Genomic DNA, 11,959 nt, shown 5'->3' on the forward strand with positions numbered 1-11,959 from the left:
TTATAATTTATCTTGTATTTTTTAGTGAGCTAATGTTTAATTCGAGTTTTCCATACATACCCTAATTTAAGCATACATCTAACACAATATATATAATAAAAGTACGGAAATTAAAAGTGCGGGAAAGTAAAGAGATTCTCTTTAGATATTTACATTTGGACCTATATACATTCTAATATCTAAATAAAATCAATAAAATAAAACAAAACACGCGTCATACAAGGGATTTCGAGATGAGAGGAGAATCAGGATAATTTTGAGTTCGAAAAAACACGTTTAGAATTAAATTAATTTAATTATTATCCTAATCCTAAATTTAAATTTTAATTAAACCCATATGATTAAAATTAGATTAATTTATATTAAATCACCTAATTTAAAAAACTAATCCTATTTTAAAATTAAATTTAATTATCAAATTAATATTTAATAAAAAAAAGCTAATCCTAACTAAAACTAGTTCTAAGCTTTATTTAAAAGATTTTTTAGGTATATTTTTAACTTGGTTAAAGAAAACAATTAAATTAGTTAAAAAAAAAGAAATTAATTGAATCAAAGGCGCTGGATCAGGTGTGGCAAGGTCCTAGACGAGGCACCATAGGACTGCATCCCTTAGCCCTTGGATCTAGGTTGTGAGAGATCAGATGGCTTAGCGCGCAGGTACATGGAGAGTTCCTATTGAATGCACGCACCGGATCTGCAAATAAACTTTGTAAAAAAATAAATTTGTGAACGCTGGGTGTTGAACCCACGCCCTGAACGTCATAGCTGCATCTCTTTTACCAAACAGGCTACACTTGTTAGCCGTTAATATCAGGTGTGGCAAGGTCCTAGACGAGGCACCATAGGACTGCATCCCTTAGCCCTTGGATCTAGGTTGTGAGAGATCAGATGGCTTAGCGCGCAGGTACATGGAGAGTTCCTATTGAATGCACGCACCGGATCTGCAAATAAACTTTGTAAAAAAATAAATTTGTGAACGCTGGGTGTTGAACCCACGCCCTGAACGTCATAGCTGCATCTCTTTTACCAAACAGGCTACACTTGTTAGCCGTTAATATATTCATCATTGATCATTAAATATAAAAACATGGGCTAAATATGAAAATCAAAAGCAGTCAACGCGTGGGTCCCAGCACGGTGGAACAAACGAATCGGATGAGGGAAGAGAAAACCCCTTTGTTGACTGGCGAATGAAATCACGCGACAACGCCACGCGTGCCAGTCAAATTTTTTGCATTACTATTCATCTTCTTCTTTGATGACACCTGCGGATTTCGCTGCGGAGCTGCTTATGGAAATACCTGCGAATTTCGCAAGGATTTTTGGAAATTCTTAAAACCTGCAAAAACGATTCAAACAAGAAAACAAAATGGCCCAGATCTACTAATTAGCAAGCTAGGAATTGAAAGGAAACATCGTTTTGATCTGGAGGGGGCCGTATCAAGGAAAACGCAAGCTTTCTTTCATGGTGCCCTAACAATGGCAACTCATGATTTTAACACCCAAGCTTCATTTTAATGGTTCATATCTTCTCTAATTCACGCCATGAACTCAACTAAGCAGTTAGATTCGATTAAAACACTTTAAATTATCATGAACGAAAATTAAAAATATGAGTAAATATGAACAATGATATATGAGCATATATACAGTATGGGTGGCATGTGTTCGTCCATATTCGTTCCAACTTACCTCAGGAGGATGATTGAATGCTTGGTTGGCGTTGAATGGGTCTGTAAACCTGAAAACGAAAGGTTGTGTTTCTTGAGCTTTTTTGGAACTTTTGGGAGATGCTAGGAGGCAAGGATTTCGTCCCTTTTGATGCTGAATGTAGTATGAATATATAGGATACTGTATTAGGGTTTATAAGTTTGGAAATGATCAATTGGCTTTGATTGAAAAAAATTGATTTTGAAAAAAATATGAAAACTTTCCAAACCAAGTTTCAATCTATTTTTCATAACTTTTTAACGTGTTACTAGCCCTTGGATGGAGTTGAATCTGATTTAGATGAAAAAAATATTCCATGGCATATTTTGTAGGATTTAATTTGATTTTATTTTAATTTTATTTGATTTATATTGAATTTAATTGAATAAATCCAAATATAAATGTAATAAAATCATAAAATAAATATTCAATGACATATGGGCCTTTAATAAGCTTAGAATTTCGTGGGTGATTCAAAGGTTATGGCCCATTACTCAAAAATATGAAATTTGTCAATTAAGGCCTTGTGCATTTCTCAAATTTCGCCCAACTTGCACCAATCATAACTCATTCAATTTTTATCCTATGAATGTGTTCTAGGATTTTTTGGAAAGCTCAGGATGTCCTCTACAAGCTACTTTGGAAGATTTTTTGCAGTTGGAGATTTTATCTTGATGATATGGCTCGTGCGAGAAAACTGCTTTTTGCGAGCTTCTAGAAGGACCTGTAATGTTTTGGCTCATATCTCTTATGCGGAAGCATTTCTTTACCTTGGCCCCAACATCAAAGTTGTAGAGAATTGAATTTCCTTGAGAATGAGCTTTAGTTGGGGAATTTCTGATGAACCATGTGGGAGATATGATCAGTCAAAGTTCAGTTGACTTTCTTCTTAAAAACCCTAATTTAGTAACTTGGACCTTTATTGATTTTTGAGCTTTCCTTAATGAGTCATGATCAACCCTTGATCAAATGATGAATATGACTTCAAACTGTTGATGTTGACCAAAAATCAGGAGTTTTGACTGTGGTTTGACCATAGTTGACTTTTAGGTCAAACTCATCGACTGTGGGCCATTTTAGCAGTTGAATGAGCAATCTTATGAATCAGGGCCTGAAAATTTGTATGAAGATAATTTGAAGCATGTGAGAGGCCATGAAGTCCACTTGGGGTGGCATAAATCTTGTTTCCTTGAAATGGAACCAATTCCTAGTTGGGGACCCATTGCTTACGAGGAGAGTGATCATGCTTTCAGTCAGAGATTGCATTAGCCTGTGGAGACTATCTGAGTCCAAATATCTTGAAATATAGTGGGCAAATTTTGGGGTATGACATCTACCTATAGAAACCCTAATGACTACATCGTTTCTAAACAAGGTTTTCTATATAAAACTAGGTTACAAAGATTTCTATTTATAACCTATTCCCAATTGGAATTGGGCTTACAAATCGCAAAACTCCTTGCTGTTACAAATCTGCAGAAATCTTCTGATACAATCAAGGTATTTTAATCATGAGTTTCCTAATTTATCTCCTAAATTAGAAAATGTTGAATCTTTAATCTTCTGATCTGATTCTTCCAGAATCTTCAATCTTCTGATCTGATTCTCCAAATATTCTTTAGACCTTTAAATTTGCACCACATAGGATTACAAAATATTATACGAATATCCTGTATCTGTTGAGTAACAAACTGAATCTTCCTTACAGTTCTGCACGCGCGATGTCATGAGTTGATGTTATGACATTCCATATAACATCTTGCTTGTACCTGTTTTGTTCTTTTTATACTTGCAAGATTCACAATGCATTATGTTTTGCTGCTTATTATGTTTTAGCCAAACATGGATGCCAATCAGCCAATAAAAGCACTAACAAACTTCCCCGCTAAAGTACGCAAAAAAATCTCCACCCCTTATACTTCCACCATATATGACCTAGGGAAAACGCCTTTCAAAACCCTAGAATATGATAAGAAAGGGAGTGGACACGATAAGTTTATAGAGAAAAGTGGGAGCTTCTCTCTCTAAACACGTGGGTAGTTCGTTTCTTTATCTCATGCATAAACTTGAACCCAATTAATCCCTAAAAATTTAAAAGTGCAATATGTAATATTCAACCATCTTGAAAGTTTCATGTTTATTCTTGTATGTGTAACACCCGAGGCCGAAAAAGGTAAGGGGTGGTTGCACCGCATGGAACACCTGAGGCCGAAGAGGGCAAGGGTGGTCGCAACATCAGAACGAGAGGGATTTTTAGGCCGTGCAGGTATGGAACTGCATGGTTGAAGGAAAAGCTTATAAGGATTGGTGGGTACTACCTATGCCAATAAGATGCATCTTCTTTTCGGTAGCTCGTTCCATTAGAACTCCACAGTTAAGCATGCTTGACTTGGAGCAATTCTGGGATGATGACCTTCTGAGGAGTTTCCTAGAAAGCGTGCGAGTGGGGTCAAAGCATGCTGAAAAGAACCGTGTTGGTTTGTGGGGTTAGTCGATTATCACGAAAGCAGTCTAGGGCGTTACAAATGGTATCATAGCCAGACCTCTCCCAGTATGATGTGGTTCGAGGAAGAGCCATGCAGAAGCTGGTGGGCATGTAACACCCGAGGCCGAAAAAGGCAAGGGGTGGTCGCACCGCATGGTACACCTGAGGCCGAAAAGGGCAAGGGTGGTCGCCACATCGGAATAAGAGGGATTCTTGGGCCGTGTAGGCATGAGACTGCATGGTTGAAGGAAAAGCTTATAAGGATTAATGGGTACTACCTATGTCAACAAGATACATCTTCTTTTCGGTAGCTCGTTTCATAAGAACTCCACAATCAAGAGTGCTTGACTTGGATCAATTCTGGGATGGGTGACCTTTAGGGAAGTTTCCTGGAAAGAGTGCGAGTGAGGTCAAAGCATGTTGAAAAGACCAGTCTGGGGCGTTACAATACCAAGTATGCCCTTTCTGATCCAACATGACTGACCTTAATGGATCAAGAATATGATGTCATAATGAAGAATGAAACTTGGTCTTTGATTCTTTTTTCTCGGGGAAAACTTTCTATTTGGTGAAAATGGGTCGTTTAGGGTCAAAGAAAGCTTCAACGGGTCCATAATCAAATACAGAGTCATAATGGTAGCCAAATATTTTCATCAAAGATATGGTGATAATTATACATACACAAACATTCTCTCATGTCCTAAAAAAGCCACTATTAGGACCATACTTACTTTAGCATTGCCTAAGGGGTAGCACGCGCCCCACCTTGATGTCAACAATGCACTTCTAAATTATTTTCTAAAAAGAAGAGTTCATGACTCAAACCCCTGATTTTGAGTCAGCTAACAAGTCTTTAGCATGTAAACTTCATAAGACACTATATGATATAAAACAAGCCTTTAAGGATTGTTGTGATAGACTAAAAACTCATTCATCTTGGATTTACACCCAGAATATGTAATCCTCTATATTCATATACTCCAAAGGTCCCACCTTGGACTATATGATAGTTTATATTGACGATATCATCATCACTAGTAAAACAATGTGCTCACTCAATCTATGGTTGTTTGAACAAGACTTGTTCTGATCAATATTCTTAGTTTTGATGATAACAATGTATATGAATTTTGTATGAGATAATGTGGTACTCTAATACTATGCAATTTCCATTTCAAGAATCACATAAAGAGTATGCACAAAATCAGCGCAAGAAGCCTTGACTCAGAAGGTTCAGCATACAACATCAGAACATGCTCTGGCAAGACATCAGAAGATGGTCAAGCAGAATCAGAACATGGTCTATGGAAGCATCAGAAGAACTTGAGATCAGAAGCAGAAGCACTGAAGTTCCCATGGTATCACGCTAAGAAGCACTTCAAAGTCAGAAGACAAGAGGATGCTCCGCACCAAGCTGTTTGACTCTGGTGATATTCAAACGTTGTTTACACAAACATCAGATCAGAAGCAAGTACAAGATGGCAGGCTACGCTGATTGACAAAAGGAACGTTAGAAGCTATTAAAGGCAACGTCAGTAGACACAGCGAAATCAAGGCTCGAGGTAGTTGACAAAAGAGTGAAACATTAAATGCAATGCTGTACGGATCATGCAACGCATTAAATGCTCCCAACGGTCATCTTCTCAAACGCCTATAAATAGAAGTTCTGATGAGAAGCTGAATAGAACACTTTGCGCAAACATACAGAAACGCTGTCAAATTCAAAAGTTCTCAAACTTCATCTTCAACCTCACTACATTGCTGTTGTAATATCTTAGTGAGATTAAGCTTAAACTTAAGAGAAAAATCGAAGTTGTGATAATAGCTTATTAAGAAGCATTGTAACTCTTATAAGAATTTGTTTACATTAATTTGTAAGAACTAGAGGAGATCAAGTTGTGATCGGATTCTCTAGAAAGTCTTAGAGGGTATCTAAGCAGTGTGTTCCTAGAGTGATCAGGTTGTGATCAGAATACTCTAGAAGACTTAGAGGTTATCTAAGTGGAAAACCATTGTAATCTTGTGTGATTAGTGGATTAAATCCTCAGGTGAGGTAAATCACTCCAAGGGGGTGGACTGGAGTAGTTTAGTTAACAACGAACCAAAATAAAAATCATTGTGCAAATTGTTTTTATCTTACAAGTTTTAAAGTTACACTTATTCAATCCCCCCTTTCTAAGTGTTTTTCTATCCTTCAATTGGTATCAGAGCGCCGGTTCTAAGGTGCAAACACTTAACCGTGTTTAGAAAAGATTCAGGAAGAGAAAAAAGCTTAAGTCAAGATGGCTGGTGAAGATCCAACACATACATCTACATCTGGCTCTGCTGAGTAACATAATGGAAATGGTAACAATGGTTATACTAGACCACTAGTATTTGATGGTGAAAACTTTGAATATTGGAAAGATAAACTTGAAAGTTACTTTCTTGGTCTAGATGGTGACTTATGGGATCTTCTGATGGATGGTTACAAACATCTAGTGAAAGCTAGTGGTGTAAATCTTTCAAGACAAGAGATGAATGATGATCAAAAGAAGCAATTCAAAAATCATCACAAGTGTAGGACTGTTTTGCTGAATGCTATCTCTCATGCTGAATATGAGAAGATATCTAACAGGGAAACTGCCTATGACATATATGAATCATTGAAAATGACTCGTGAGGGAAATGCCCAAGTCAAGGAGAATAAAGCTCTTGCCTTGATCCAGAAATATGAAGCCTTCAAGATGGAGGATGATGAAAATATTGAGAAGATGTTCTCAAGATTTCAAACGCTAACTGCTGGATTAAGAGTTCTTGACAAGGGATACACAAGGGCTGATCATGTCAAGAAGATCATCAGAAACTTGCCAAGAAGATGAGGTCCTATGGTGACTGCTTTCAAAATTGCCAAGAATCTGAATGAAGTCTCTCTTGAAGAATTGATCAGTGCTCCGAGGAGTCATGAAATTGAGCTGGATGCTAATGAACCTCAGAAGAAAGGTAAGTCTATTGCATTAAAATCTAATTATAAAAAATGCACTAACGCTTTTCAGGCTGAACAAGAAGATTCTGAAGAATCAGAATCAGAAGAAGAAGATGAATTGTCCATGATATCCAGAAGGGTAAACCAACTCTGGAAGAACAAGCAAAGGAAGTTCAAGAACTTCAGAAGTTCAAAGAAGCCTGAAAGAGGAGAATCTTCTGGAAGCAGAAGATCTGACAAGAAGAAGGTCATTTGTTATGAGTGCAATGAGCCTGGACACTTCAAGAATGAATGTCCAAAACTTCAGAAGGAGAATCCCAAGAAGAAGTTTCATAAGAAGAAAGGTCTTATGGCAACATGGGATGATTCAAAATCAGAATCAGAATCAGACTCTGAAGGCGAGCAGGCAAACCTTGCACTAATGGCCACAGTGGATGATGGATCAGAATCTACATCAGAATCAGATTATGAAGAGGTATTTTCTGAACTATCTAGAGAAGAGTTAGTTTCCAGTTTAACTGAACTTCTGGAACTCAAGGCTCATCTTAGCATCAAATACAAAAAGCTGAAAAATCTATTTGAATCTGAAACTAAGAAGCTGGAAGTGGAAAATTCTGAACTAAAGAAAAAAGTTTTAAAATTATCCAAAAATATTGGATCTCCTTCTGAATCAAAAAAATCCATTCCTAGTCTCAATCATATTCTGAAAGAATATGACTCGAGCTTCGGAAAGTTTTTATCTAGAAGTATTGGCAGAAGTCATCTTGCTTCTATGATATATGGAGTTTCTGAAAAACAAAAGGATTGGTGTTGGCTATGAGGGTGATACCCCACACAAATTTGAACCTGTAGATGATATGAAAATCATATACAAGCCATTGTATGATCAGTTCAAATATGGCCACTCACATGATATTAGGCTCAATTCACATGCCAAAAGCTTTCACGCTACACACACCAAGAAGCATGTGACACAACCTAGAAAATATCATGCTGCCAAACCTAAAGAATATCATGCCGTTCCTCCTGTTGTTTATTATGCTAAACCCAAGTTCAATTAGAACTTAAGGAAAACTAACAAGAAAGGACCCAAGAAGTTGTGGGTACCTAAGGAGAAGATAATTTCTGTTGCAGATATCCTTGGCAGCAAAGAAGACAAAGCACAAAATGTCATGGTACCTGGTGGAGAAGTCAAGTTTGGAGGAGATCAGAAGGGCAAGATAATTGGCTCTGGAACCATAAGTATTGGTAACTCTCCTTCCATAACTAATGTACTTCTTGTAGAAGGATTAGCGCATAACTTATTGTCCATAAGTCAATTAAGTGACAATGGTTATGACATAATCTTCAATCAAAAGTCTTGCAAGGCTGTAAGTCAGAAGGATGGCTCAATCCTATTTACAGGAAAGAGAAAGAACAACATTTATAAGATTGATCTTTCTGATCTTGAAAAGCGGAAGGTGACTTGCCTTATGTCTGTTTCTGAAGAGCAATGGGTCTGGCACAAGATTAGGACATGCTAGTTTGAGAAAGATTTCTCAGATTAACAAACTAAATCTGGTCAGAGGACTCCCAAATCTGAAATACAAATTAGATGCTCTTTGTGAAGCATGTCAGAAGGGCAAGTTCTCCAAACATGCATTCAAGTCTAAGAATGTTGTCTCTTCCTCTAGGCCGTTAGAACTTCTGCACATTGATCTTTTTGCCCCAGTCAAAACAGCATCTGTCAGAGGGAAGAAATATGGATTAGTCATCGTAGATGATTATAGCCGCCGGACATGGGTAAAGTTCTTAAAACACAAGGATGAGTCTCATTCAATGTTTTTTGAATTCTGCACTCAGATTCAATCTGAGAAGGAGTTCAAAATCATAAGGGTCAGAAGTGATCATGGTGGTGAATTTGAGAACAAATTCTTTGAGGAATTCTTCAAAGAAAATGGTATTGCCCATGACTTCTCTTGCTGATAACACGATTTTATATCGTATATTTAGCTTGAAATCCATAGATATTTATAGCATTTTCCGTTTATTATATTGATTTATTATGATATTACGCGAGTTTCCGCTTTGTTTCAGGTTTTACACTCTTATTATGACTATTTGTGAAAAGGAGAAGAAATGGAGCTAAAACGACCTCTATTTATGCCTAAATGATGAAGAATGGGTGCTGGAGTAAAAAGGGAGTGCAAATAAGGCCCAAGTGTGCTGAAAGAGACCCATAGGCCCAATGAAGCAATCCAGCCCACGAAGGAAAGCAGCCCAAACCATACAAGCAAGTGGAGACGCATGTCTCCACGTCTCAATGGACACGTCAGCAAAAGGGAGACGCACGTCTCCAGTCCCCTACATTCTCTCCACTTGAGACGTACGTCTCAAGTCTTCAACGAAGTCCCCAAAAAAGTGGAGACGCACGTCTCCGAGTCCAAGTCTGTTGGAAGCTCCTCTTTTCACGCAAACCAACTACAAAGCCTCGCCTATAAATAGAGGCAGATACTTCACTCCAAGGGGCCCGATTTCCTGCCAACGAAGTGCTGCCGAAATTGTACCGCGTATTATTTTTCTTCCCGCTTTCATTCAAACAGTTTATTTTCTCATAACAATTTCTACATCGGAAATTGTTGTGAACCTTTTTATAAATCTAGCCTTACGTTAGATTTATCGCATTTTATTTCCCTTGATTTATTATTCCGTCCGTTTAAATTCTGAAGAACGATCCAGCCAACCTGTGGTGGAAGTTCGGTACTTGAAGATTTAGTTTCCATTAATTTAATTCAGGTTTAATATTTATTGCCTTTATATATTCATTTGCATGATATATTATATGCCTATTAACATGCCTTTTATTATAAGCCAAATTGATTTATACATGCTTAACCGTATTAATATGTCTGGCTAAATTACTAAGGTATCGGTATGTAGAGTAAGTTAACTGTGGGATCCGAAATAAATTGGCTTAATTATGTTTTATTAAATATCACTTGTTTTTGGTTTGTATGTCTAATTTAATTAGTAAGTCTTAAAATCAATAGAGCGAAAGTTTGAGGTCTTAAGACAGTCAAAGGTTAAAATCAATAGAGCGAAAGTTTGAGATCTTTAACCAGATAGTAGACATAGGACATTAGTTTTAAGGATGGCGAAAGCATACTAATTGGGACTTATTTATTTTCAAAAATTGTTTTTACACCCGAGCGGGATGGCGAAAGCGTACGTTAGGGATATTAACTTGTTCCGAGTCAATAGAGCGAAAGTTTGAGATTAGGAGATTTAAATAAATAACAACTTCATAAAATAGGCATTTTATTAATTACGTTGTTTCCAAAAAGCTTTTCTAAAATCTAATGGGATGGCGAAAGCGTACATTAGGATTAGGATAGTAATCTGAATCAACAGAGCGAAAGTTTGAGACGAGGATTTTTAACCAGTTGAATTAGTAAAGATTTTTAATTAAATTATGCAAAAGCCAATGGACCTTCGGATCACCTTAAGTTAAACGAAATACATACTGATATCTGTCTCTTATTATATTCTTTATTTCTCACAATCACTCTCCCTTAGGAACAATCAAAATTTTAGTAGCCCTAGCTTTACATAGTAACCTTAGATAACGATAGATCGATTCATAGTCCCTGTGGATTCGATATCTTTTAAAACTACACGACACGACTGTGCACTTGCAGTCATCAGATTTATAGACACGTAAAGTCGCGATCAAGTTTTTGGCGCCGTTGCCGGGGACTATTTAAGTCGATATCGTAACTCACTGTTACACCGTAGAGACTAGGACAATTCTTCCCTTTCTTTCTGAACGATTGTATGCCAAATACTCGTTCACAAGGAGGAGATTTAATACAACAAATTAACGAGATCGAACGTTTCATTAATGTCAAACGTCGAGCTCGCAATCTTCCCGAAGTAGCACCAATTCCGATTAATCAGGAATTGACTTTTACTGATCAAATTAATCAAATCACCCCAAAGTTAGAGATGGCTGCTCTTCGTCCTCTTAGAGACTATGCCGCTCCTTCGCGCGCTGAACCGCACTTAAGTATCGCACCACCTACAATTGAGGCAAACAATTTCGAACTAAAACCTTCGTTGGTCCAAGCTGTTAAACAGAATCAATTCTCAGGAAGCCCTGTAGACGACCCCAACCTCCATTTATCTGTGTTCGTGCAATACGCCGACACTGTCAAAGCTAACAACGTTAGTTCCGAAGCTATTCGATTACGTCTCTTTCCTTTCTCCTTGAGAGATAGAGCTAGTGCGTGGCTTTAATCCCTGCCTTCAAACTCCATAACTACATGGGACGAATTGAAGAGAGTATTCTTAGCGAGATACTTTCCGCCTAGCAAAACTGCTATGCTCAGAGGTCAAATCAACGGATTTACCCAGAAAGATAACGAATCACTCTTCGAAGCTTGGGAACGTTACAAGGACATGCTTAGACTATGCCCTCATCATGGACTCGAACCATGGCTGATCATCCATACTTTCTATGGTGGTCTCTTATATAACACTAAAATGACTATAGATGCCGCTGCTGGCGGAGCATTAATGGACAAGCCTCACGATGAAGCATATAACCTCATAGAGAATATGGCACAAAACCATTACCAATGGGGTGGAGAACGAGCCGCTCTAGAGAAAGCCCAAACCAAAGGAGGAATGTACGGAGTAAGTGGTATAGACCGCGTTAACGCTAAAGTAGACGCTTTAACTCAAAAGATCGAGAACTTAACCATCACTCCTTCAGCCACCGCTGCTGCTGTAACACCTAACTGCGAGATATGTGGATT

General features: G+C 37.7%; 1 non-coding gene across 1 annotated transcript; it reads right to left on the reverse strand.

Moving 5' to 3' along the window:
- Positions 1 to 11,522: 11,522 nt before the first annotated feature.
- Positions 11,523 to 11,629, reverse strand: LOC131654275 (small nucleolar RNA R71). Its single transcript, XR_009299318.1, has one exon. It is a non-coding gene; the product is annotated as a small nucleolar RNA R71 (small nucleolar RNA).
- Positions 11,630 to 11,959: the final 330 nt, after the last annotated feature.

Source organism: Vicia villosa, linkage group LG2 (assembly GCF_029867415.1).
Source record: "Vicia villosa cultivar HV-30 ecotype Madison, WI linkage group LG2, Vvil1.0, whole genome shotgun sequence".
In the NCBI taxonomy this organism is placed as follows: domain Eukaryota; kingdom Viridiplantae; phylum Streptophyta; class Magnoliopsida; order Fabales; family Fabaceae; genus Vicia; species Vicia villosa.